The sequence below is a fragment of the Canis lupus genome, chromosome 20 (assembly GCF_011100685.1).
Source record: "Canis lupus familiaris isolate Mischka breed German Shepherd chromosome 20, alternate assembly UU_Cfam_GSD_1.0, whole genome shotgun sequence".
Lineage (NCBI taxonomy): Eukaryota > Metazoa > Chordata > Mammalia > Carnivora > Canidae > Canis > Canis lupus.
In genome coordinates this window covers 12,645,676-12,671,453 of record NC_049241.1, presented here as the reverse complement: position 1 = coordinate 12,671,453, position 25,778 = coordinate 12,645,676, and the positions used below count along the sequence as shown (strand labels likewise).

Below are 25,778 nucleotides of genomic sequence, written 5' to 3'. Positions count from 1 at the left end.
TCACATTTGATTTGATTAATAAGATTGTCAGTTTCTGGAAGGCAAGGACTGTGGGTGCCATGCTCTGTGTCTAGAGCCAGCTTATGGAAGTATTTATTCAAAGAATGGATACGATCATAGAGTTGCAGGAGACTTCAAGTATGACGACTAAGGGTATGGGCTTTGCACTTGGACTATACTCAAATCCTAGTTCTTTTATTTATTAGTTGGGTGATCTTGGGCGAGTTAATTGACCTCTCAGAGATTTAGTTTCCTTATCTAGGAAAGGAGACAATAAGAATACTACTTTATATAGATGTGTGTTAACTAAAATAACACACATAAGGCAATTAGCCAAATTGCCTAGAGCAGAGTAAATGCTTGATAGAAAGAAGCTATCACCACTGCTGTGGTTCCTATTGCTAATAATTCAGTTTCCTTTAATTCAGCAAACAATTGCTGACCTGTATGCCAGCACATTGGTAGGCATTGGGGTTTCTAAGATGAAAAAGAAATGCCTTGCACTCTAGATACGCATCTAAGAATGATGAGAGTATAATGTGCTAGGGAGGAGTGGCATGGCTTTTCTCTATTTATCCTGTTGGTATCCCAAGAGGCTAACCCAGGTGATAAAGCACCAGGCTGGGAATCAGGAAATGGGATAGGTGACATATGAGGACTGGGAATCCTTGGCAGAAGAATAACAGAAGCACTTTGGTTAAAGATATAGCCATGCAGGGGCACCTGGGTGGCTTTGTTGGTTAAGCTCAGCTTGGGTGGTGGTCCCGGGGGTCCCGTGATCTCCAATCGAGCCCAGGATTAGGATCCCCGCCCAGCAGGGAGCCTGCATCTCCCTCTTCTCCTCCCAGCTCATTCTTTCTCTCATGATCTCTGTCTCTCTCAAATAAATAAATAAAATCTTAAAAAAAAAAAAGATATAGCCATGTGAAAGGTCATGCCTTATCAGGAAAGCACCAGCAGATCAGGGTGGCTAGAAGATAGAGCTCATGGTATAGGGACAGTGAGTGGCAGATTATGAAGTGCTATGTATTTCTAGTTGGAAGACGACCCTCGTGGAAACCACCAGGCCTACCCTACACTATGGGTACCACCGTTGTGGCAAAATTAGAACCAGCCTAAAGTCCATATTTGCATTTGGTTGAGTGACTTGAAGTTCACCTGTTTTAGAATACACTGTAGTGTTTAAAAATGAAGTGATAGGTTTATTATCTGGAAATACCTTCGAAATATGTTATTGAGCAAAGAAAGCAAGATACAAAAGATTCCTATCCTATTTTTTGTATTCAAATAATAAAAAAATTATTTCATTCAACAAAGCACCACCAAGTACTAGGTGTGTGATTCTGTACAAATTCCTTAACTTTGCCATATCACATTTTCTCAAACTATAAAATCAAGATAATGAAAGTCACTGCTCCATTGAATTGACGTGAGGATTCAGAAAATAATGATCCACAGAAAGCATTGAGTCTGATGCTTAGCATAGATGAGGCACTTAATAAATAATATTATTAATACCTGTGCATAGAAAAAGAAGTCTGGGTCTGTATATACCGAAATAGTGATAGTAACTCTTTGGATGATTGATTATACATAATTTTAATTTACTTTCTTTGTGTCTGTGTTTTCTAAGTTACCACAGTGAACATAAGTTACTGTGAAAAGGAGAATGAACCTTGATTGCTTCCCTGGTCCCAGAAGTACCTGGCATATACTAAGTGCACAGTAAAAATTTTTAGAATAACTGAATGCTCATTCATATTCCCAACTTATATAAGGAGACTTTAGTCACATCAAAAAAGAAAAAAGAAAAAAAGGTTCCCTAAATTCTTTCAGTATTGATTCATGAATCACTTACTAAGAACTGAAACTTTCAAATTTATAAGTAATTTTCCATTAAAGATTAAGGTAAAAAATAAGGCTTTATTTACATTGATAATAGCTGTATTAGTGAGGGAGAGGGTGGGGGATAGGCAAAATAGGTGAAGGGAGTTAAGAAATACACACTTCCAGTTATAAGATAAATAAGTCATGGGTGTAAAAATTACAGTATAGGTAATACAGCCAATAATAATGTAATAATTTGTATGGTAACAGATGGTAAATATACTTCTTGTGGTGAGCATTTTGTAATATATGTAATTGTCAGATCACTATGTTATAAACCTGAAACTAATATAATATTATATGTCAACTATACTTCAATTACAAATTTAAAGGGGCACTTGGGTGGCTCAGTCAGTTAAACATCTGACTCTTGATTTCAGCCCAGGTCATGATCTCAGGGTTGTGGGATTGATTCCCCCCACCTCTTTTAGGTTCTGTGCTAGGCATGGAGCTGTTTAAGATTCTCTCTTTCTCTCTCTCTGCCCCTCTGCCCCCCACTCTCATATTAAAAAGACTTTTTTTTAAAAGTGAGGACTTGGGGGATCCCTGGGTGGCTCAACGTTTTAGCCCCCGCCTTCAGCAAGGAGTCTGGAGTCTCCAGTCGAGTCCCATGTCAAGCTCCCTGCAGGGAGCCTGCTTCTCCCTCTGCCTGTGTCTCTGCCTCTCTCTCTGTGTCTCTCATGAATAAATAAATAAAACCTTAAAAAAATTAAAAAAATATGAAGTGAGGACTCTTGTATATATTATTCAGCTATTAGAAACGATGAATTCCCCACCATTTGCTTCGATGTGGATGGAACTGGAGGGTATTATGCTGAGTGAAGTAAGTTAATGGGAGAGGGACAAACATTATATGGTCTCATTCATATGGGGAATATAGAAAATAGTGAAAGGGATTATGGGGGAAAGGAGAGAAAATGAGTGGGAAAAATCAGAGAGGGTGCTGGAACATAAGAGACTCCGAACTCTGGGAAGCAAACAAGGGGTAGTGGAAGGGGAGGTGGGCGGGGGATGGGGTGGCTGGGTGACAGGTGCTGAGGGGGGCGCTTGATGGGATGAGCACTGGGTATTATACTATATGTTGGCAAATCGAACTCCAATAAAAAATATACAAAAAAAAAGTGAGGACTCTTTTAGATACAAGTTGCAGAAGAAACTTGTTTAAGCAAAAAAAGAAAAAGATTTATTTTGGCTCTTATGAATAAGTGTCTCCAGGTGTTTGGCTTTCTGAGGGTCCCAAATGATTTCATTATGCTTCTCTCTCCCCTCTTTTTTTTTTTTTTTTTTAAGATTTTATTTATTGAAGGACACCTGGGTGGCTCAGTGGTTGAGCGGCTGCCTTTGGCTCAGGGCGTGATCCTGGAGTCCTGGGATTGAGTCCCACATCAGGCTCCCTGCAGGGAGCCTGCTTCTCCCTCTGTCTGTGTCTCGCCTCTCTCTGTGTCTTTCATGAATAAATAAATAAAATATTAAAAGAAAAAATATTTTATTTATTGATTTGAGAGAGAGGAGGGACAGAGGGAGAGGAACAAGCAGACTCTCCACTGAGGAGATGATGTAGGGATCCATCTAGGACCCTGAAATCATGACCTGAGCAGAGTGAAGGCAGATGTTTAACCCACTGAGCCACCCAGGCGCCCCTATGCTTCTCTTTTCTTATGTAATAAATGAGACAGCTCCTGGTGGTCCTATGGTTGTACTCCAAAAGACAGAGATCTTTTCCAATGGCTCTTGCAAAAATCCCAGGGAAAAGTCTGTGACTGGTCAAGCCTGGGTCATGTGGCCACCCTTGAGCAGAGGTTGGAGACAATGAGCTGAGTGTTTACCATGGAATGGGCCAGAGAGTGGAATCCAAAGGAAATACTGCCCATCAGGCCAAAAAACACATGGTCACTATCCATGACCAACCAGGCCCCTTATTCCTAGAGGAACGTTCTACATAAGGTTTTTTTGACTCTACTAGGAAAACAATGCCATATATATGCAAAAAATTATGATTTTGCTGACAGATCTAGACTGCCATCAGATTCTAGTGTTCCTGGATTAGGAAGAGAGAAGTAGTAAAAATAATTATTAAATATTATATTATTAAAACTAAAATTATTAAACATAATATTATTAAAATATTGCCTCCTGATTGCACATTAAACTTTTGTATCATACTAAATAAGGACTAAAATCTAGCTTTTAGCCCTTATTCTGCCTCTTATGGTCACCTTCAGGCCTCATTGAGCTCTTTAGTAAAATTAGAGAGTTGGCTTTGATGATTTATAGCTTTTTTTTTTTTTTTGCTCAAAGATGCTGGGATCCCAGACATCACTACACCAAAACAAATTTTGCCTAAATTTCAAAGTAACTCATTTGTACCAGCCCGTATTTTCCCAAATGATAATGGCCTTCAATGAGTAATTTTATGGAACAAGGTCTTCAGAAGCAAAGAACATCATTCTTTGATTATTCACTGTGCCAAACACAGTCCTAAACACTTTACATGTATTATTTCATTTGGCCTTCATGACAGTTCTGAGGTGAAGTACTCCTTAGAACCTGCAAATACGTTGAGTTATATGGCGCAGAGAGGTACTAAGGTTGCAGATGGAGTTAAGGTTGCTAATCAGCTGGCACTGACATAGGAGTTTATCCTGAGTTATCCCACTGTAGTCACAAGGATCCTTAAATGTGAAAGAGGGAGATAGGGGAGACAGGGTCAGAGAAGGAGATGTGATGACAAGAGCAGAGGTCTGCGTGATGCAATTGCTGGATTTAAAGATGGGAAGGTGTCATGAACCAAGGAAGGCAGGTGGCCTCTACAAGTAAGAAAAAGAATTTTCCCTTAGAGCCTCCAGGAGGAACACAGCTGTGCAGATACCTTGATTTTATCCTCGTGAGACTGATTTCGGATGTCTGACCTCCACAACTGTAAGGGAATGAATTTGTGTTGTGTAAGCCATTAAACTTGTCGTAACTTGTTGCGGCTGTCAGAGAAAACTAATGCAGGTAGGCATTTCAAATCTACTCTGCTGAGGAGGACACCGTGATACACAATTTCAGTGCCTTTCCTGAAGTCATCTAGCCCCTAAATGACAAGTCAGAATTTGAACTTGAGTGTATTTGGCTTTTAAAGTCCATGCTCTCAACCACTGCACTACAGTTTTTGAGTGCCACATATATGATAAAATGTAGAACTGTAGAGGTCGCAAAGAAGCTCAAGGACATAGTGCCTGACCTCAGGGAATTTATGAAACTGTTATGAAACCCAACAGTATTAATGATTACCTTTTACGGGAATGACTGAGTGCCAGGCACGGTACAGATAAAATCTTTGCATTATTACTGTTATTGTGAAAAGGAAAGATGTCACCATCTCTTATGGGCTGAATTGTGTACGCACCCTCCTCCCAGAACCTGAATTCATATGGTGAAGTCCCAAGCCCTACTAACTCAGAATGTGACTGTGTATGGAGACAGAGCCTTGAAAGAAGTGATTAAGGTAAAATGAGGTCATATGGTGGGCTGTAATCCACAATGATTGATGGTCTTATAAGAAGAGGGGATTAGGACACTGATAGACAAACGCACAGGGGAGACCAGGGGAGACCATGTCACCCATAGAGAGAAGGTGGCCAACTACAAACCAAGAAGAAAGGCCTCATAAGAAACCAACCCTGCTGGCACATTGATCTTGAATGATCCAGCCTTCAAGATTCTGAGAAAATAAAATTGCATTGTTTAAGCCACCCAGTTTGTAACATTTTGTATGGCAGCCCTAGGAAACGGGTACATCCTTTATAAGTGAATTGATTTATTCTTAGCCAAACTTTGCATGTCATAACTAGAAGAAATTGTCTGCTTTGGGTTTGAGTGGCGAATTCTAAGCAAAGACAGAGGAAGTGAGAAGCAAGTCTCTGCTCTGGTCAATCCATGTCTAACCGCTTGAGTAGGCCTTGGATCTCAACACTCTAGGAGCTCAGTGGGACCTCCCTGAAACTTTCCTTTCCTTATCTCCATCTCCCAGCCTCCCTGCATCCATCCAGTGTCATGTCTCCTATGCTTCCACCCGGGGTCTAGCCCTTTCTTTCATTTAATCTCTCGTGTGGCTTCTCTGTCTAGTTCCACTGAGGAATGGGGCCTGATTCTTAAAAGCAATGTGGGCAGGGGATAAGAATTCTGTACAACAGTCTGGTCTTAGAATGAATTATTTAGAAACGATTCAGACTTCACAGCACAAAGGTTAACCTTCTATTGGTAAATCTCTACCTCCTTTTACCTTCTCTATCCGAGTCTCTATTCTTTTATTCTAATGTATCAGTTTGTATCAGTCAGGAAAGCCTAGATTGGGAGGCAGCAACAACTACTCCCCAATCTCACTGCTTAACCCAATCAAGTCAATTTCTTGCTCTTGCTATGTGTGTAATGTTCACTGCAGGAGCCTCTGTTTATCATAGTCCCCGGGGAACCCAAATTGGTGGACACTCCATCCTTATTTTGTGGATAGCCGAGGCAGGGCAAAAGAGCAGAAAATCATGCTGGCACATACAAGCCTCTGCCCGGAGATGATACACAGCATTTCCACTCGCATTTCATTGACAAAAGCAAGCCAAATATTCATATCTTATGTCAAAGGAGGTGGGAAAGTGCAAACTTACCATGTGCCTAGAAAGAAAGAATGCAAATAATTCCAAACAGCCCTGACAACCACCATGGAGGACACCTTTGATTGCCAACAACTGCCCACAAGTAGCTAAAACAACGAGGAGGTTTATTATTTGATATAACAAGGAGCCCGAATATCAAGGAGTCACTGGCTTGATTCACTCACTGACTAGACACTGTCATCCAACACCCATGTTCCGTGTGCTTTCTGCCCAGCTATTCTCTGTTGCCTTAACCTTGTAGGATGGCTCTCCTCATGGTCTGAAGATGACTGCCTTCTTTCAGTTCTTGCATTCAGATGACAACACTCGGAGATAGAAAGGGAGACACACCTGTCTTGTATCCCTTTTTAAAAACAACTAAAGCCTTCCCAGAGTCTCCTGAGCAGATTGTCCCCCATTTCATTGACCAGACCTATATCCCGTGCTCTTGTCTGAACTACCTGCTTGGCAGGAGGATCAGGACTGCCGGGACAGGCTTGAATGAAACAAGATTCATTCCCTAGGACTGCCTCAGGGGCCAGTCCTCCTCTCCCCCCAAATAAAGAACATGGTTACTTAAAGGAGAGGGAACCCAACCAGGATCCTGCTTCTGAGATAGAAGGAGTACAGGATGGCAGCTGAGCAGAAAACTGTCTGCTGCCCCAGGCTCTAGGGAGGGAGAGCTGAGTGTGAAGAGGTAAGAGGGAAAACCATTCTGAATCTTCACATTAAACTTACAAGGCAGGCTTTCTTGTCCGGTTTTGCAGATCAGAAATGTGGCATTAGGTATACATCAGATTCCAAAGTACCTACTTACTATATAGCCCACCTATTTATCCATCAAGTTCAATCACAGAGTAGAACGTCAGAATTAATTTTTTAAGAAGTCCTTTGGGGAGGGCAGAAGAAGTTCATCAACCGTCAGTCTTGGTACAAATAGGATTTCCATGATCCAATTGGCTACTCACTGAACTCCTTACTGACATCAACCAAAGATCCCTTTTTAACTAGGAAGAGTGCCTACTTTGTGGCAAGGAAAAAAGAGCAGGTGTGCTAATCTGCAACTATATCCAGGACTAAATTTACCTAGAAAAGGAGTGTGGCCAAGTGGTCTTTGAAGCAACTCTCCATTATTGTAGGGTTGAGGCAAAATGTCTTATGACTCTCACGCCACCAAATTTTTTATTAGCCTCATCTCCATAAGAAATATTGGCATCAATTTAAAATTCAGCTCTTCCCTCAGCATTTGCACACTGATAAATGTCCTAAGAGCCCAAACTTAAGAATACAGTTGGTGGGGTGGAAAAATTGGGCAATCAGGTCTTAGGAGGGCTCTGGGGTAGAGCAGAGAAGCGTCCACCAACATGCTGTACTTTCTTCCACGCTGGACCTCATAGCCTATCTTCAATTGCTGCCTAACTCCTGCCTGGGCAGTTCACTTCAAACCTCTGACCAGAGCATAAAGAAGCCCAGGGTATGATCCTGTCCACACCTAAGAGGTGGCAGTACCTTTTTTGGAGACCTCCCTAAAGTGCCAGGCACCAAGTTAAGGGCATTGCTTATACTATCACACATAATCCTTACTCCGACCCTTGGAAGTAGGTGGCTCTGTCATGGATAAAGCTCAAGGAAGCTAAGCCACCCATCTAAAATCATAAGGAGGTGGTTGAACTGGGATTTTATCTCACATCTGATTGCAGATTTAATGGCCCTCACTGTTATGCCTTACTTCCCCTGTTCAGTTGAAGTACTTGATTTTTTTAAACTCCCATGAGAAGTCTACCTGGTGGACATGGACATGACTATCCTAATATCAGTTCAGAAAAATTACAAAAAGCTTGCCTCAAGTTTTATAGTTAATAAGTAGTGAAGTCAGGATTTGAACCCAGGTCTGAATGGCCCCCACCCAGAGTTCCCTCTATGTGTGAATTGCCTCCTCCTGTACATGAACTGCTGATCCCAGCATCCCCTTTCCTCAGTGAACTACTGCCTGGATAATCAGATTCTTTATAATAGAGAATTGCCACATTTTAAAAATCATGAAAGAAAGGATTATGTTTGTCATTATAAGCTGGTTTTGAGATATATACATATATACTTTTTTTCTCTTTGAAATTACTCCAGGTTTTCTAAAGGAGTCTTCTACTATTAAACATGCCCTATCCACTTTTCCAAGGTCTCTTCAGGTCAGCATATTTAAAAAAAGAAAGACTTGAACTTGTCATTCAGCTCTCACTCCATATGAATCATAACAGGACTCTACGTGGGGAAACAGCCTAGTTCTAGGAACTAGTAATAGAAGCTGGGGTTTGTCACCTTCATGGGTGCATCTCAAATCCCACTTGGGTGCTTCTGGGGCTCATGTGATGGTATACCCTTGACCCAGGGGGAACCAAGCAACTGGGTTGTGGCCACCTCAATTGACAGACGGCCCAGTCACACACACACCTGTCTCTGTGACCAGACCCCGGGCAGAAGCCAAAGATTAGAAGAGTCTTGAGAGGGATGGCCTCTCCCTCCTTTAAGATGATATTTTTAAACAGGGCTAATAATATAACGACAACAACAACAACAACAAGTAACATTCATTGAACACTTAGCTACGATGATTCTCATTGGTATTGTTGCTACTGTTACTCCATTAACTCATTTAACCATCAAAGTACTCAATAGGTAGCATTTTTTTTTTAGCATTTATAAGTATATGTAGAAATTATTCTTGCCACAAAGTGTGGGATTTAAGAGAACAATCTGCAGGGGCAAAGAGACCTTAATTTGACACCTACTGTCATCTCTTGCTGGTCACATGGGTCTGGGAAGTTACTTCAACTTGCCTCAGTTGTCCTCATCTGTAAAATGGAAATAAGAAAAATATCTGTTCCCATTGAGCCGTTGGGAGAATTAGAGAGGATCATGTAAGTGAAGCATGCAATAGCATAGTTGCTGGCTCAGAATGGGAGCTCAGTGCCTAGAGGTGATAATCAGAAGCCAAATGCTATCAGAAGCCAAATGCTGGCAGAGTGCCATTTCTGTGCCTTCAACAAGAGCTGGACTTCTAGGACCAACTGTTCTCTGCTTGCACCCTGAAAGCATCTACCAGGATCTAAGCTTCCCCACAGTGATGATTCAGGAGAAAAACCAATGACAAAATCCCTGGAAATAAACTGATTTCTTGCCCATGAGCCAGAAAATGGTGCTCAGGTGTCTTGCTTGGTGGATTTCAGCTTAGCAGGGGTTTGTTTGTGTGGTGGTGTGGGATAGCAGAAGCTATAAGGAAGTAGAGAGAAATCTATTTTTCAGATTTCATTTCTGCCTGGGATCTCGTACCAAATATATTTTCTCACCAGCAAGATCAAAGGGATGGTACACCCAACATCACTCATGGCATCTTGCTGGACAGAGGGGAGGAGAGGGAAATAAATCAAAGTATTTGCTACCACAGCCATTTGCGTCTGAGAGGAGAGGATGACATAAATCTTCACTGTGAGCTAGGGCTTGAAATAGGGTGAGAAGTTATTGCAAAATGAATATTCAATCAGGAATGTTGGTGGCCTCGTTTTTTCAAGAGTGGAGTTAGTCTAGTGGAATGGAGTTATGGATCTGATTACCTTTTAGGACAAACCCAAGAACCCTGCTCTGAGGTTTGGGGCTTCTTCCCTCTTCCCATCCAATTTATTTTCCACTGACATCTCCTAAGGGCTAACCATGTACCAGGCACTGGGCTACCTACCAGAGGATATGGGGTAATGGACTCCATATAGCATCTACCCTCAGGAGTGTGGAGAGCCCCGCACCCAGCCTGGGAGTTCAGGGACAGCCTCTCTGAGGAAGTGATGTTTGAACCAAGATCTGAAGGGTGAGTAGAAATTAACCTAGCAAAGAGTGGGTGGTGGGGATGTGGGTGGGGAAGCTTAGCATTTTCGAGAAACAAGGAAATGGCCAGTGTGGCTGGAGCTCAGAACACAAAGGGAAGAGTGACGTGATATGGAGCTGGTAGGGGGAAGGAGCCTGGGCTGGCCTACTTTCCTCTTACTTTGTATGGTCCTCGTTTAGTTTTGATATGTCCAGTTCCTAGAGGGGAGAAGGCAGGCCCACCCTTCCTGTTGTGGGGCCACACGTCTGCAGGCCAGCAGAGTGCTCCTCTGTGTCTGGCCGAGGCCTCCTCCTAGTGCACATGGTGCCTAGTGCCGTCTGGCCCCTTGGTTCTCTTCCCACCATGGTGGGCCTGCACTGCTTTCTCCCGGGAGCTCAATGACCCCCAGCCACTGAGACCAGTGCCATCCTCACTCAGAGGTGTCAGGAGCATTGGTTCAGTTACTAGGCTCTTCTGGCTTCCTCTTGTGAATGGTACTGCCTGTAATCTTGTGTCCCAGGATAGAAACCAAGTCCCCACTTCCTACCCTGGCTCCAGTATCCTGTTACTTTTCTCTATATCATACTTGAGAGTGAGAATGGTACCTTTTACAAGGCCTTCCCAGTCATTTCATTCAACTAGTGTTGATTTGTGCCTGCTTAGCATCAAGTACTCCAGGGGATAAAGGGGAACAAAACCAGACAGTCCTACGTTTGAGCAGCTTACAGGCCCCCCAGGCACCATGCTGAGCATCTTACCTGTGATGTCATCTCATCCTCAGAACAACCCCATGTGATAAGAACTGTTGTTAGTGCCCATTTTACCGATGAGGAGACTGAATCAAAGAGAAATAATACAACTGGCCCAGAGTCACACTTATCAGTGGAGGGGCTGGGATTTGAACCTTTCTTAATCCTATGGCCCAAATTCTTAACCAATACCCTTTATCCTCTCTACTTGTCTCTCTCTCTCTCTCCTGCGAATTTCTAGAAGTGTCTTTATACTATGATTCTTCAGCAACTGGGGCCGTGTCTTGTAGGTGGAATCCTGCTGTACACCCCCATGTTTTCCTGTGTCTACAGCTCACCTTCCTGTTCTTACTGTCCTATTGTTTCTTACAGGGCTTTTCTGGTCGTGTCATCTGTTGGCCTAGTTTCCTGCTGTCCCTATGTATTTCCCCAGAACTATATGCTCTTTGGAGTTGGAGTTTTACCAACTGTCTGAGGTTAAGCCTATCAAAGGGGCAAGATTTTTCTTTTCTGGAGGTAATATCATTTCTTCTGCTGCTACCCCTTGGATTCCCAGCTGAGTGGTAGAGCACAGACTAGGCATTGCAGTAACTCCCCCCAAATGTCTGAGAAACCTGAAGTTCTCCTAAGAGCTGTGACTTCAAGGAAGTGCTTCTCGAAGGGGGCAGTACCCATCCTCAGGGGATATTTCCTTGTGAGGGCACTTTGGTTTTCATAGGGATTGCACGGGTGTGGAAGTGGAGATGGGGAAGTAGCATGTCCTACTGGTTTTGCAGGCCACTGTGAGGCAAGCCTGTGGGGCAAGAGTTGTCTTGTGTCCCCTGAAGATTTGAAATGTGCCACCATGGGACAGCTCGGTAACTGTCAGTTAAGCATCGGCCTTTCGCTTAGGTCATGATCTTGGGGTCCTGGGATTGAGCCATGCATGGGGCTCCCTTCTCAGTAGGAAGAAGCAGACTCCCCACTTGTGCTCTCTCTCAAATAAATAATGAAATTCTTAAAAAAATGTAAATGTCCCACCATACATTTACACAGGTGAGAACTTATTTTTTATGACCTTACCATAGATCTTCCTTCTTTTTTCCCCACATAAACATAAATATCAGTATGGTTTTAATAGCCACCAAACTTCCCGGGAATGATACTTCTGCATAAATGAAAACAAGCCCTATCACTTTACTAAGAGCTGTCTGCCATTTTGGAAAATGATGTCATTAATGGCAGTACCATACTTGGGATCTGAATCACTAGTGCCACACAATTGCATCAGTCTTTACTTATAGCAGTTTCATTTGTGGAAATTTTATGTGTGCCTATTTAGCCCTTATTTGGAAATAGCAGATATAAAGCAAAGTGGTCAACAACTTTCTGTTGAGTATTGTCTCACTTTTCGAATTCTGGATGTATTCATTAAAAGTAAGGATAAATATCATTGTCTTCTTGAATCATCTGAGCACTTTCATATTGAAATGCATATTGTACTGTAAATCATATCTTTTATTTCTTCCTTACATGACATTTAGAGCAATAAATTGTTTTTTAGACACGTTTTGTAGGTAGATTATACTCTCTATGAATTTCAGTTCAGTGTAGTAAAGGCAATGTAAAGCCAACAAGAATATTTGTTTTAAGAAAAAGGAGTTGTGATAGAGCAAAAACTCCAGTTTTAAGGAAATGAGAATGACTTTTTTTTTTTGGAGCCAAAATTTATACACCAGATAAGTAATAGTCCCATCCAAGGCTTTTTGACCAAGGATTTTTTTTTTATTGCTATTTTTTTCTCCAAAGACTTTTGGTATTTTCTTGGAACTCTCTCCAGAGGCAGGCAGGATTTTATTCATCCCACCCCTCGAGAATTTTCTTTGGTTTTGCTTATTGGAAAAGATTTTGTTTTGTTTTTTTAGAGCCAACAGCTTTTGAGAACAAATTGTTGAGGCCAAGGTCAGTGATCAGGCTGGATGATGATATCCTTGGTCGTAGATTGTGAGGTTTGGGAGCAGGGATTGTGTTTTATCCATCTTTGCCCCTCCACAGTATTTAGTATGGGGCACACAGTAGATCCCCAGTATTAGGTTGGACTGGATATTGTCAAATACAGGATGTAAGCTTGGGGTAAGAGAATTGAATAAATGCTTGTGTATTGTACTGAATTTAAGTGATATGGCAGTGTGTAGTATAACAAAGTAAAACCTCTGGGTGTCAGTGAAAACATTTAAAAGATGGTATGGCAAGAGCACAGCCCGATAAGAATGAACACTGGCTGTGACCAGTGGATAAGCCCACATTTGGTGCATTCCAGTTGAAAATTAGCCCTCTCCTCCCTCTCCCTTCTCTTGGAAATCCCATTTCCCAGAGGTAACTATTAGGAGGAAATTTCTCCTCATCACACTGTTAACAATTTAGTGAGTCTATTTCCAGACTTTATTTTTATTATTTTTAAAGGATTTATTTATTTATTTATTTATTTATTTATTTATTTATTTATTTATGATAGACAGAGAGAGAGAGAGAGAGAGAGAGAGAGAGAGGCAGACACCGGAGGAGGGAGAAGCAGGCTCCATGCCAAGAGCCCGACGTGGGACTCGATCCCGGGACTACAGGATCGCGCCCTGGGCCAAAGGCCGGCGCCAAACTGCTGAGCCACCCAGGGATCCCCGCTTTCCAGACTTTAGACATATCCATAGAAGGTGTATGTGTATGTATATGTGTAGGTGTAGGTGTATGTGTAGGTGTATGTGAGGGGGTTATGTTCATGGAGAATGAGCGATATTTTCCCATATGCCTTTAATTTGAAGAATGGGGTTATACCAATATTATTCTAAAATGTGGTCTTCTCCATTTCCTGTATCACAGCCTATTTAGAACCATGTTGTGATCAAGCGTTTGAGTAGCTTGGTTCTGAAGAAAATTCAGAGCAAGAATTCAGGGTTTTGAATGTAGGAAGACAAGAGGGTGATTTTAATGGAAAATATGCTTTCATATATTTGAGTTCTTATGGATGCATTTTTCCTTCTCTTTTGAAATGTACTGGAACATTGGAGTTGGTTAGATTTGAGTTCAAATTCCAGTGCAAAGAAGAGTTTATGGTCTAGTGTGGGAGACCAACACCAAACCAGGAAACAAGTAAGGAAAAAGCATCTGTGTTGTTTGCAACTGAGGTGATTTTTCTGAAAGATAGAAATAGCCTGATAGTTTAGAGACTGGAAGGAGAAGGCCACTTTAGAATCATCAGGAAAGGCCTCTCTGTGCTGATAACCCCTGAATCAAGACCAGAGAACATGCAAAGGGCGTGAGGTAGGAATGGGCTTGGCATACTTGAGAAGCCCCATGAGGAATGATCAGTGACCAACCAGGAGAGTCCTAGAAGGTGAGATCGGACAGATAAGCAGGGGCCAGACCTCGAAGGGTCTTGTAGGCCTACAAGAACTCTAAGAGTTTGAATCTTATTCTAAAGGGAATGACTTGTTCTGATTCAGTTTTAGAGAAGGACAAAGGTCAGAGCATAGAGACCAGTTAAAAGCCATTGCAGCTGCCCAGGCGAAAGAGAGTGACAGCTCAGATGGAGGAAGTGCTGTGGAGATGGAGAAAAATAGATGGATTCAGGATCTCTTTCTGAGGTAGAACCTCCAGGATATGCTGACGGAGTCATGTAACGTGCGTGTGTATGTGTGCGTGCATGCGAGAAAGGGATCACTAAAGGACCGACGCCTAGGGTTTGGGCCTGAATAACCGTGTGGGTGATGGTGCTATTTATAGAAATAGGGAAGGCAGCAAAGAACAAGTTTGGGAGGCAGAAGGGTCAGGGAAATGAGAATTCCTTTTTGGTCAAATTCATTGCGAAATGCCCCTTTGTTGCTAGAGTGTGGTATTAAGTAGGCAGGTTCAGGGATGGGTCTGTCCGGAGATGTACATTTCAGAATTATCCATATTCAGATATATCTAAAGCCAAGGGAGTTGACATCGGAAGATAGCTGTCTGTATTTTCCAATTTGTAAACATCTTTATTGCAAAGTTTCTAAGCGATAAGAAAAAGAACGTAAAGAAAGGAAGTAGGAAGGGGAGAAAGAGAAAGAGTGAACAATTCCAATGGTATCTATAGGCTATTTCTTGCAACAAAGTGAGTGTATGGTCACCGATGCGCGCGTGCACACACACATAAACACACACACACATGCACACACACCCCAAAGATGCAAACTGTAAGCTGCATATACAAGTCACATGGAAGAGATACTCTCAGTTCCAACCCCAAACAGACCCTGCCTCTTCCTCAGTGGCTGCATAGTCCTAGATATGGAAACCGCATTTCCATAACCTACCAGTGCCTGAAAGGAGAAGACATTGGGGCTCCACCGTCCAAGGCAAATGGGCCCTGGATCCAACTCCAGAGACTCCTGGCTTCCTGGGCTGGTCAGAGAGCAGGACTGGGGGGCGCTTTCTGGACAAGATCCTGTATCTTGCAACAAAAGAAGATTCAGGCAGCCAAGGAAAATAACCTATGTTTCCCAAAGAAACTTCGACTGGAATGAACCTGCAACTTTGTACAGGAGGAGTCCTGGGAGAGATGACATTGCCTACAGCAGTCCTCTGGGACAATCTTGAGGCAGCCATGGTGCTGATGGAAGCTGCCCTGGAGCTGGTCAAGAAGCCCACCATGGGTGAGCCATCTGTAGGTCAGACTGCTCTACACGTAGCTATCATGAACCAGAATGTGAACTTGGTGTGAGCCCTGCTTGCCCACAGGGCCAACATCTCTGCAAGAGCTACAGGCACAGCTTTCCACTAAAGCCCCTGCAACATTATCTACTTTGGGGAGCACCCTTTTGTCCTTTGCTGCCTGTGAGCAGTGAGGAGATCATGAGGCTACTCATTGAGCATGGAACCACCACCTGGGCCCAAGACCCCCTGGGAAACACTATCTTGCACATCCTCATCCTCCAGCCCAACAAAACCTTTACCTGCCAGATGTACAAACTGCTGCTGTCCTACGATGGGTGCAGTGACCACCTGCAGGCCCGGGACCTCAAGCATGCCGCATCACCAGGGTCTCACCCCCTTCAAGCTGGCTGGAGTGGAGGGCAACACTGTGATGTTCCAGCACCTGATGCAGAAGCGGAAGCACATCCAGTGGAATTGGCTACTGACCTCCAGTCTCTATGACCTCACAGAGTTCAACTCCTGGGGTGAGGACGTGTCCTTTTTAGAGCTCATGGTCTCCCTCAGGAAGGAGGAGGCTCATCAGATCCTGGAACAGACCTCAGTGAAGCAGGTTGTGAGCTTCAGGTGGAAGAAACGTGGGCAGTGGTACTTCTGCGTTTCAGGTGCCTTGTACCCACTCTATACGATCTGCTGCATCTACTGTCCCCTCAGAGTCCTGAGATAACACCATTTTCCAACAGAAACCACTACAGGAGACCTGTGTGGCTCACCAGGATAAAATCTGGCTGGTGAGGGAGTTGGTGATCCTCATTGAAACTGTGGTCATCCTACTCCTAGAGATCCTGGGCATCTTCAGTGTTGGTGCCTCTTGCTATTTAGGACAGACTGTCCTCTGAGGGCCGTTCCATGTCATTATCATCACCTAGGCCTGCCTGGTGCTGGTGAACATGAGGATGTGGTTCTCCAACATGAATGGAGAGATAGTGCCTGTGTCCGTTGCCCTGGTGCTGGGCTGGTGCAGTGTTATGTACTTCGCTGGAGGATTCCAGATGCTCTCTATCTTTTCATTATCATGATCCAGAAAACAATTTATGGTTTTATTTTATTTTTTAAAGTAATATCTACGCCCAACATGGGACTTGAACTCATAACCCAGAGGTCAAGAGTTGCATGTTCTATTGGCTGAACCAGCCAGACACTCCCAGAAGATGATTTTTGGAGACCTGAAGCCTTTCTGCCAGCTGATAGCCTCATTATTTTGGTATTTGCCTCAGCATTCTATGTCATATTCCAGACAGAGTACCCAGCCAATCTGGGACAAGTCCATGACTACCCTGTGGCACTCTTCAACACCCTTCAGCTTTTCCTCACCATCATTGAAAGCCTGCCAACTATGAAGTGAACTTGCTCTTCACATTTGGCATCAGCTACTTTGCCTTTGCCATCATCGCCACATTGCTTATGCTCAATCTGTTTATCACCATAAAGGATGACACACAGAGGCAGATGGCCCATAAGTGGGACGAGCTCCAGAAGGCCCAGGTTGGGCCAAAATGGTGATACTGGAGAGGAAACTTCCTTGCTTCCTATGGTCTTGCTCTGGGATCCGTGGATGCTAGTATGGGCTGGAGGACCACGGGTTCTAATAAGACAAGAACAACCATGATCAAAATCCTCTGCAGGTGCTTCTCGATGTGGAAGCTTTCAAGGGCTCAAATAAGGAGTATGAACAAGAGCAGCTTTCTGAGAAACAGCCCTCTGTTTCTGTTATTGAAAGTGGGACCCTAGCCAGAGCCTCCCTGGCCCTCCCAACCCCTCCCTGTCCTGAACCACACCTCACAGCAATAACAATTACCAGGGCTGGGAGAGCCTTTGTCACAACATTCTGGGACACGTGAATCTCAGACTGGATCTTGGCGAGGGGGTTGGAGAAGAAAATATGCATCATTTATGATGGGGACCCCTGTAAAATAAAACAGGTAGGCCTAGGTGTAGAGCAGTACTAACTTTCATGCCTGTTAATCATGGGAGGGGGTAAACAGGATAATTCCTTTTTTTTTTTTTAAGATTTTATTTATTTATTTTAGAGAGAGGGAGTGAGAGAGCATGAGCGTGGGAAGTGGCAGAGGCAGAAGGAGAGAAAGAAGCAAACTCGCTGCTGAGCCAGGAGCCCAATATAGGGTTCAATCCCAGGACCCTGGGATCATGACCTGAATCAAAGTCAGATGCTTAACTAACTGAGCCACTCAGGCACCCACCCTTTAAGTAATTCTTAAAGGCCATGTCTTACTGTTCACATCAGCATTTCTGGAGATGGGCAATGGGTATCTGTTGTACCACTTATCTTTTAAGTTCCTAAAAGTCCCACATCTTGAGAAAAGAAGGTATCTTCGCAAGCAAGGTTGGACTTGGCCATCAAAGATAGAGGTACGGATGCTAGACTAATGTCTAGACCATCTTTCTTTCTGCCTCCGGCAGGCACTACATGGTTCAACAGTGCTTAATGTGGGACGAGCCAGGCATGGCACTGAGGTTCTGGCCCTTCCCTTTTTTCTATACCTCTGTAGAACTCTCCCTACCTAGTAGCCAAACTCCACCTACAAAACTGCAAGAGGAAAGGTTCTTTATCCTCGTTTGTTTGTTTTTAAGATTTTACTTATTTATTTGAGAGAGAGACAAATCAAGAGAGAGCACAAGCCAAGGGGTGGGGGTTGGGGGGAGGGAGAAGCAGACTCCTGGATGCAGAGCAGAGAACCTGATGCCGGGCTCGATCCCAGGACCCTGGGATCATGACCTGAGCAGAAAGCAGACGCTTAACCTACTAAGCCACCCGGGCACCCCTTCCTTGTTCTATTTTTTTAAAAAATTTCATTGTGGGTAGATAAACATAATGTAAAATTTACCATTTTGACCATTTCTAGGTGTACAACTCAGTGGCATTAACTATATTCACAGGCTATTATTTGTCTACAAGAATTTTTCATCTTCACAAACTGAAACTCTTGTACCCATTAAACATTAACTCCTCACTATCTCTTCCCCATAGCCTGATAACTGATATTCTACTTTCTATGAATTTGACCACTCTAGGTACCTCATATAAAAGGAATCACATAATATTAATCCTACTCTACCTCGTTTATTTCACTTAGCATGTTTTCAAGATTTATCCATATTGTAGCAGGTATCAGAATTTTATTCCTTTTAAAGTCCAAATAGTGGCGTTTGTTTTGTTTTGTTTTGTTTTAGACAGAGAGAGAGCACGCATGCACACACCACGACCCTGAGATCATGACCAGAGCTGAAATCAAGAGTCAGATGCTCAACTCTCTGAGCCACCCAGGTGCCCTCAAATAATACTTCATTGTATGGATATATCACATTTTATTTATCCATTCATCCATTGATGACATTTGAGTTCTTTTTACCTTTTGGCTATTGTAAGTAATAGTGCCATGAACACTGGTATACAATTATCTCTCCAAGCACCTGCTTTCAATTTCTTTGTGTATATTCCTACATGTGGAATTGCTAGATCTTTTGGCAATTCTTGTTTAATTTTTTTTTGAGGAACTGCCACACTGTTTTCCACAATGGCTGTGCTATTTTACATTTCCTCCAACAAGGCACAAGATTTCCAATTTCTTCACTTACTTACCAACACATGTTATTTTTCTGCTGGTTATTTTTCTTCTTTTTCTCTTTCTCTCTTTCTTTATACAGCCATCCTAATAAGTATGAAGTGGTACCTCATTGTGGTTTTGATTTGTATTTCTCCAAAGACTAATGACGTTGACCATCTTTTCACATGCTTATTGGCCATTTGTACATCTGTTTTGGGGAAAATATCTATACAAGTCCTTTGTCAAAACAAACAAGTTTTTGGCTTTTGCCAGCACTTGTGCCAGCCTTGCGATGGTATGAGCTATAAGACATGGGACATGCACACCACCTGCTGGCCATTTCTCGGCATTTCCCAACACACCCTTCAGGGCAGAAAAAAAGTTTTTAGTTCCAGGGATCACCAAAGAACATTTCAGCCCCTGGGGAGCTCATGGTCTCCCTACTGGGAAGATCATAGATGTTGTGGATGTGATGCAATAGTGGGAAGAACCTGGACTCAGAATAGAGAGAGCCGGATTTGAATCTTGTCTTTGTTTAAGCAAATGGCAGGGTTTTTTTTGCCTCTAGATCCTATGGCAGTGTATCCAGAAAAAGTTTCTGTGATGGTGAAAATGTTCTGTATCTGTGCTGTGCAATGCAGTAGCCACCAGCCACCTATGGCTGTTGAGCACCTGAACTGTGGCTTTTGTGACTTTTAAAACTAATTACTTTAGGGGGCCTCTGGGTGACTCAGTGGGCTAGGATTCTGGCTCTTGATTTTGGCTCAGTTCATGATCTCATGGTTTTGAGACAGAGCCCTACATCAGGCTCCATGCTGAGTGGGGAAGTCTGCTTGAGAATCTGTCCCTCCCTCTCTCTCTATACCCCCTTTCCCGCTCATTCTCTCCTTCTCTTGAATAAATGAATAAATCTTTGAAAAAGAAACTTTAATTACTCTAAATGTAGGTTTCAATGATCATCCATGGCTAGTGACCACCATATTGGACAATGCATTTCTAAAGACTCAGTTTCCTCATCTGTACAATGGGGATAACAACACTTCCCTGTGGGGTTTTTTGCTAGCAAAGTGAGATAACCTGGGTCAATAGCTAGCACACAGTGCATGGCTTATAACAGGTGGTTAGAATATGTGTTTGGCTAAACACCCAATGGAATTAGTAGAACATTCTATCAGCTCCTTTCTACTCGTTGCTAGATTTTTCATTAATCTCCTGCTGTGACTTCAAAAGGAAAAACAGAGAATATTCATTAGCACCACAGGTCTGTCTCTCTTAAAAAAACATTCTGTTTGAAGTGAATCAGTAAATGTGTGTTTTGTAATCCCCCCCCTTTCTCTGAGGCGGGAGACTGTATCAGCTTATGGTAAGAAAGCCATCCCAGTCAATGAATAATCAAAGGCAAAGCCAAGCAGATGATAAATCTTGGCCTCCATCCTGTGAAGCCACCCACTAAGCAACATTGAATAAATCTGTTCAGGCTTAGCATATTTTTCAGGGTAATTGGTTGCAGTTTTCTCAGACTCTTTGATTTTTAACCTTATCTTGGGCCTATTCCAAGCTAATGAAACAGAATGAAGTAAGTTCTGATTCTGGTTTAAGTTTCAGGGAAGGGACCAAAGCGTCAGCCTTGACAAGGCTGGGAGCAAAAAAAGCTGTTTGTTCCTGCTTCTCTCCCCTGAATGCGGGCAACATCTGGGCTTCTGTTCTTTTTTCCCAGATGATTCCCTTCTCCTTGGAGAGGCCTACAGGTGACTTAGAGAGAACATCACAAAATACCATGTAATTAAGCTGATTATAGCTCTGTTGATGCAGGATGTTAGCAATTTAAATCATGGGGTTGGGAGGCTGTGAGGACAAACAGCAGGTATTCTCTAGAAATGGTAGACCGTAGGCATAGGGTCAGGAGATCTAGGTTCAAGCTCCAGCTTCTCCACTTGCCTGCTGTGTGACCTTGATCAAGCACTTAAGACCTCTGAGTCCCTGTCTTCCTGTCAGGAAAATGAGTAGAGTAACTACCCACTTCGGTAGATGGTTGTGAGGAGAAAGAAGATAACGCCTATGAAGTACCAGCATAATACCTGGTGTGTCATAAGGACTGATGACATGCTGGTCCGTGTTCTGTTACCCCTCCTTCAGTGTGATATGTTGTGCTTCTAAGAGAAAAAGCCTATAACATGGCCTTTTATCCCCTTGCTGTCATGGGTCGCATCGTGTCATTCACCCCTCCTCCCAAATGTATATATTGAAGTCCTACTCTCCAGTACCTCAGCACAAAACTACACCTGGAGATGGGGGTCTTTCAAGAGATAATTAAGGTAAAATGAGATTGTGAGGGTGGCCCCTAATCCAGTATGACTAGTGTCCTTCTATGGTGAGGAAATCTGGATACTCACATGGGTAGAGGAAGGACCATGTGAAGACGGAGAAGACAGAGATTTGCAAACCAAGGAAACAAGCCTCAGAAGGCACAAACCCTCCTGGCACTTTGATTTCAGACTTCTAGCCCGCAGAACTGTGAGAAAATACACTTCTGTTGTTTAAGCCACTCAGTCTGTGACACTTTGTTATGGCAGCCTCAGCAAACCCATACACCCGCTCTGCCTGGGCCTCAGTAACCAATTTTTTAAAGATTTTATTTATTTGAGGCGTGAGGGGAAGGGGAGGAGGGGAAGGGAAGGAATCTTGATCCTGCGACCCTGTGAACGACCTGAGCCAAAATCAAGAGTTGGACACTAACCCACCGAGCCACCCAGGCATCTCCTCAGTTACTGATTTTTTTTCAGCAAATATTTTTATGCGGACTGTGTTCCAGGCTCTGAGGACACAAAGATAAACAACACAAAGTCCCTACATTCATGGAGCGTATACTGAAGTGTAGCACACCAATGAGACAATTCCTACCAGCACTGCAAGGGTGCCAAAGTAGCACGCAACTTGGAGAGCTGAGAATAAAACAGAGTGGGTTGCTGAGAGAGAAAGGACATTGGATAAAGTGGGGAGACAAATAGAGTGGACCCAGGTCAGCAACTACAAGTTTTTGTGTGTGACTGATTTCAGAGAAATCAAAGCCAAATTTCTCTGGCTTTCCAGAGAAAGCCAGCCCTAGAACTCGGTCCTCCTGACGTCCTGGCCACTGCTGTCCTCATAAACACCACCACGATTCTCACTGAGTGGATCCATGGTGTGGTGACGCACCACTCAGGCCTTCCTTCAGGGAAGAAGAGTTCTTCCTTCAGGCTGAAGACACCCTTCTGTCATCAGCCCATGTCAGGGATTATGTTAACTGAGGAAAACAGCCTTGTCCTGTCATGCTTCCTTCCTAGGTCATGCTTCCTTCTGGAGTGGCTGCAATTCGGGACAATTGAGAAGGGCCAGTGCATCTTCAGAGCTGCCCATGGGATTGGCTGAGACCTCTGTTGAAACTGCCTTGCAGGTCAGTTCTCGCTCGGTCTACTCCTGCTTCCGTCGTTCCCTTTCCCATGTGTGGGCTCCGAGAGCACTGCCTGCTGGTAATCTCCAGCTCAGAATCTGCCCCTCGAGAGAGCCCCACCTGGGACGGTGAGCCTGCTGAAGGTCAGGCATGGATGAACTGGCAAATGTAGAAGATCTTCAGGGCTTCCTAACTGGAGGGTGGGTGTGCGTCAGGTAACTGTGAAGCAATGAGATGTGGAATATGATTTTCCGAGGGCACTGTGACTCCACTTGGAATGCTCACCAGACTTGCATAATCCCTTCTGAGCAGTCCCTTGGCCAAGCGCTACCACCCTGCATCTGTAGCTCCAAGTAACTAAACCAGTCTCAGGTGCCTGACTCAAAGGCAGTGCTCTATAGGTGGGCCAGCAGCGGAGAAGATGGTCTTTTGCAAGTGCTCTAACAGATGGCATCTGTCTACCTCTCCAGACTCTTCCTGCAATGTGTTCTTCTCCACCTTCCCTTTCCAGCCATTCTGGCTTCCTGCAGCTTCTCCTTCCCTAAGACATTTCACATGCTATTTCCTTTACCTGAAAGCAAGCTACATTCTTACACCATCACCCCCCACCCCCATGCCTCTACTCCACTTTTCCAGCAAATGACTACTTGTCCTTTTTATGTCCTAAAAGTTACTTCATTCAGGAACCAATCCCTTACCTCTCTCTGACTTGCTACTCTTGGTAGCTTCCTTCATGATGCACACCAGGTTTACAATGTGGCTATATCACATCTATATTGTTTGATTAATGTCTGTGCACCGCAGGAGGCTGTTAGTAACATGTGAGAAGGCTCCAGCTCTGTTTTGCTCACCTCTGTACTCCCAGCTCCTAGCATGCTGCCTGGAACACAGGAAGCAGCCAGTAGTATTTGTTGAATAACTAACAGGGATTTTCTTACTGAACAGTGGCTGAATGAACTAAATCAGTTCCTGTGTCTTTTTAGAAGTTTACATTAGAAAAATGCACAGAGTCAGAGCTGGTGAGGATTAGGATGGAACAGCAGTTCTCAAAGTACAGTCCAGGAACTCTTGGAGGTCTCTGAAACCCTTCAGAAGGTTCACAAAATCAAAACTATTTTCCTCTTAATTCTAAGGTATTATTCTGCCTTTTATCACTCCCATTCTATGATGAGTATACATTAGAGAATGCATATGAAAAGATCATTTTTACAGTTTCAGATTCCACATTGTTAACTTATCTCTAAGAAAACACCCCTTGTTGAAGTACCTGAGTGGCTCAGTCGATTAAGCATTTGACTCTTGGTTTTGGCTTAGGTCCTGATCTCATGGGCAGTGAGATTAAGCCCCATGTCAGGCTCTGCCCTCAGTGGGAGCCAGCTTGGATATTCTCTCTCTCAGTCCCTTACCTCTCTCTCACAAATAAATAAATAAACTCCTTAAAAAAAAAAAAAAAAAAGAAAGTACCTCTTGTCAATTTTGGAGGTGATATCAAAAAAGAATATCCACAACTCCCTGAAAAGTTTATTAAAATACCTCTCTCTTTTCCAATGATACATATCTCTGTGAGGTGGGTTTTCTTCATACACTTGAACCAAAAACAATATATGGCAATATATTAATGTAGAAGCTTGTATGAGAATTCAACTCTCTCCTAGTAAGCCTGACATTGTTAAAGAATTGAAAAAATGTAAAACAGTGCCAGATTTCTCTCTAATGATACTATTTTGGAAAATATAGTTATTTTTCATCAAAATATGTTATTTCTATTAACATAGAAAGCCCATAAATGGGCTTGTTATTTGTTTTATTAGGTAGGAATTTTTTAAATTCTCTAATTTTGATTTCTAGTATGGTAAGTATCAATATGAATAATTTATATGAGTGAATGTTCTTTGGAGTCATTAATAAACTTCAAAAGTGCAAACAGGTCTTGAGACCTAAATATTTGAGACTTACTGGGACCAAGTATTTCTCAGAATTCTTTTGGATGCAGAGAGATACTCAACTTGAATGGCCATAAGTCAAAATTTGTCTCTCTTTATCTCTTGTTCTTTCTCCCCTTTGTGTTGGCTTCATGCTCAGCGGGCTTTCCTCAGGAGAGGGTGACAATGACAATCAGCAGCTCCAGGTTTATGTTCCATTAACTTAGCAAACTTAGCATCTTTTTTGCCAATAGTTCCAGCAAAAGCTGTGGTGTAGACTCTCATTGGGCTGGCTGCTGTCATGTTTCCACATCAAAGCCAATAACCATGATTCTGGTTGATCAGCTAATGGTCTTCAGTTCATCTCTGGGATGGTGAGCTGTGTGTGGTCAGTCTTGAATGAACCATGTGGACTGAGAAGACTAGCTCATCAGAGGAAACTCAGAAAGCTTTTACCGTAAGAAAAGAAAAGGGAGGAACGACAGATCAGCAAACAATATTTGTCATTTGGAGAAGATATGAGTAGAAGGCTGAGGAAATCAGAAGAGTAAGTTCTATCTGAGGAGAATTAACAACAAGCCGACTTTAAGATCCTGAATAAATATATATCCTCTCTTTTCTCTTCTCTCAAATCTTTTTTCTCCATAGTTGTTGGAAGCAACATTCTAGAAAAGAAGACAATAGATGGAGGTGAGAGGATCAGAGAAAGCTGGATTCTGTCAGAATAGGGTGGGTAGAGGGAGGTGTTCCTGGCTTCCTGGTCCTGTCCCAGCTGGGTGACCTTGGTGGTGATGGAATAGCTGTGCTCTGTGCTGATTGAATATACACAACTCCAGTATTTGGAGGGCTTTCTAGCCACACTCCAACACAAACTGATTCACCTCTCATGCCCCCACCTTCAAACCTAGCTATCTTGAGTGTTATTGCCTCTAGACTACAGTCCATATAAGGGACACTAAGGAAGAATAAGGTGACAATGAAAGAGGCCAATACTGGAGTTTAGAGGGAAGACCTGGGGCTG

The 25,778-nt window shown here is 43.1% G+C and overlaps 1 pseudogene; it reads left to right on the top strand.

Moving 5' to 3' along the window:
* The first annotated feature begins 15,313 nt into the window (after positions 1–15,313).
* Positions 15,314–25,428, top strand: LOC100686032 (annotated as a pseudogene).
* The last annotated feature ends 350 nt before the right edge of the window (positions 25,429–25,778 follow it).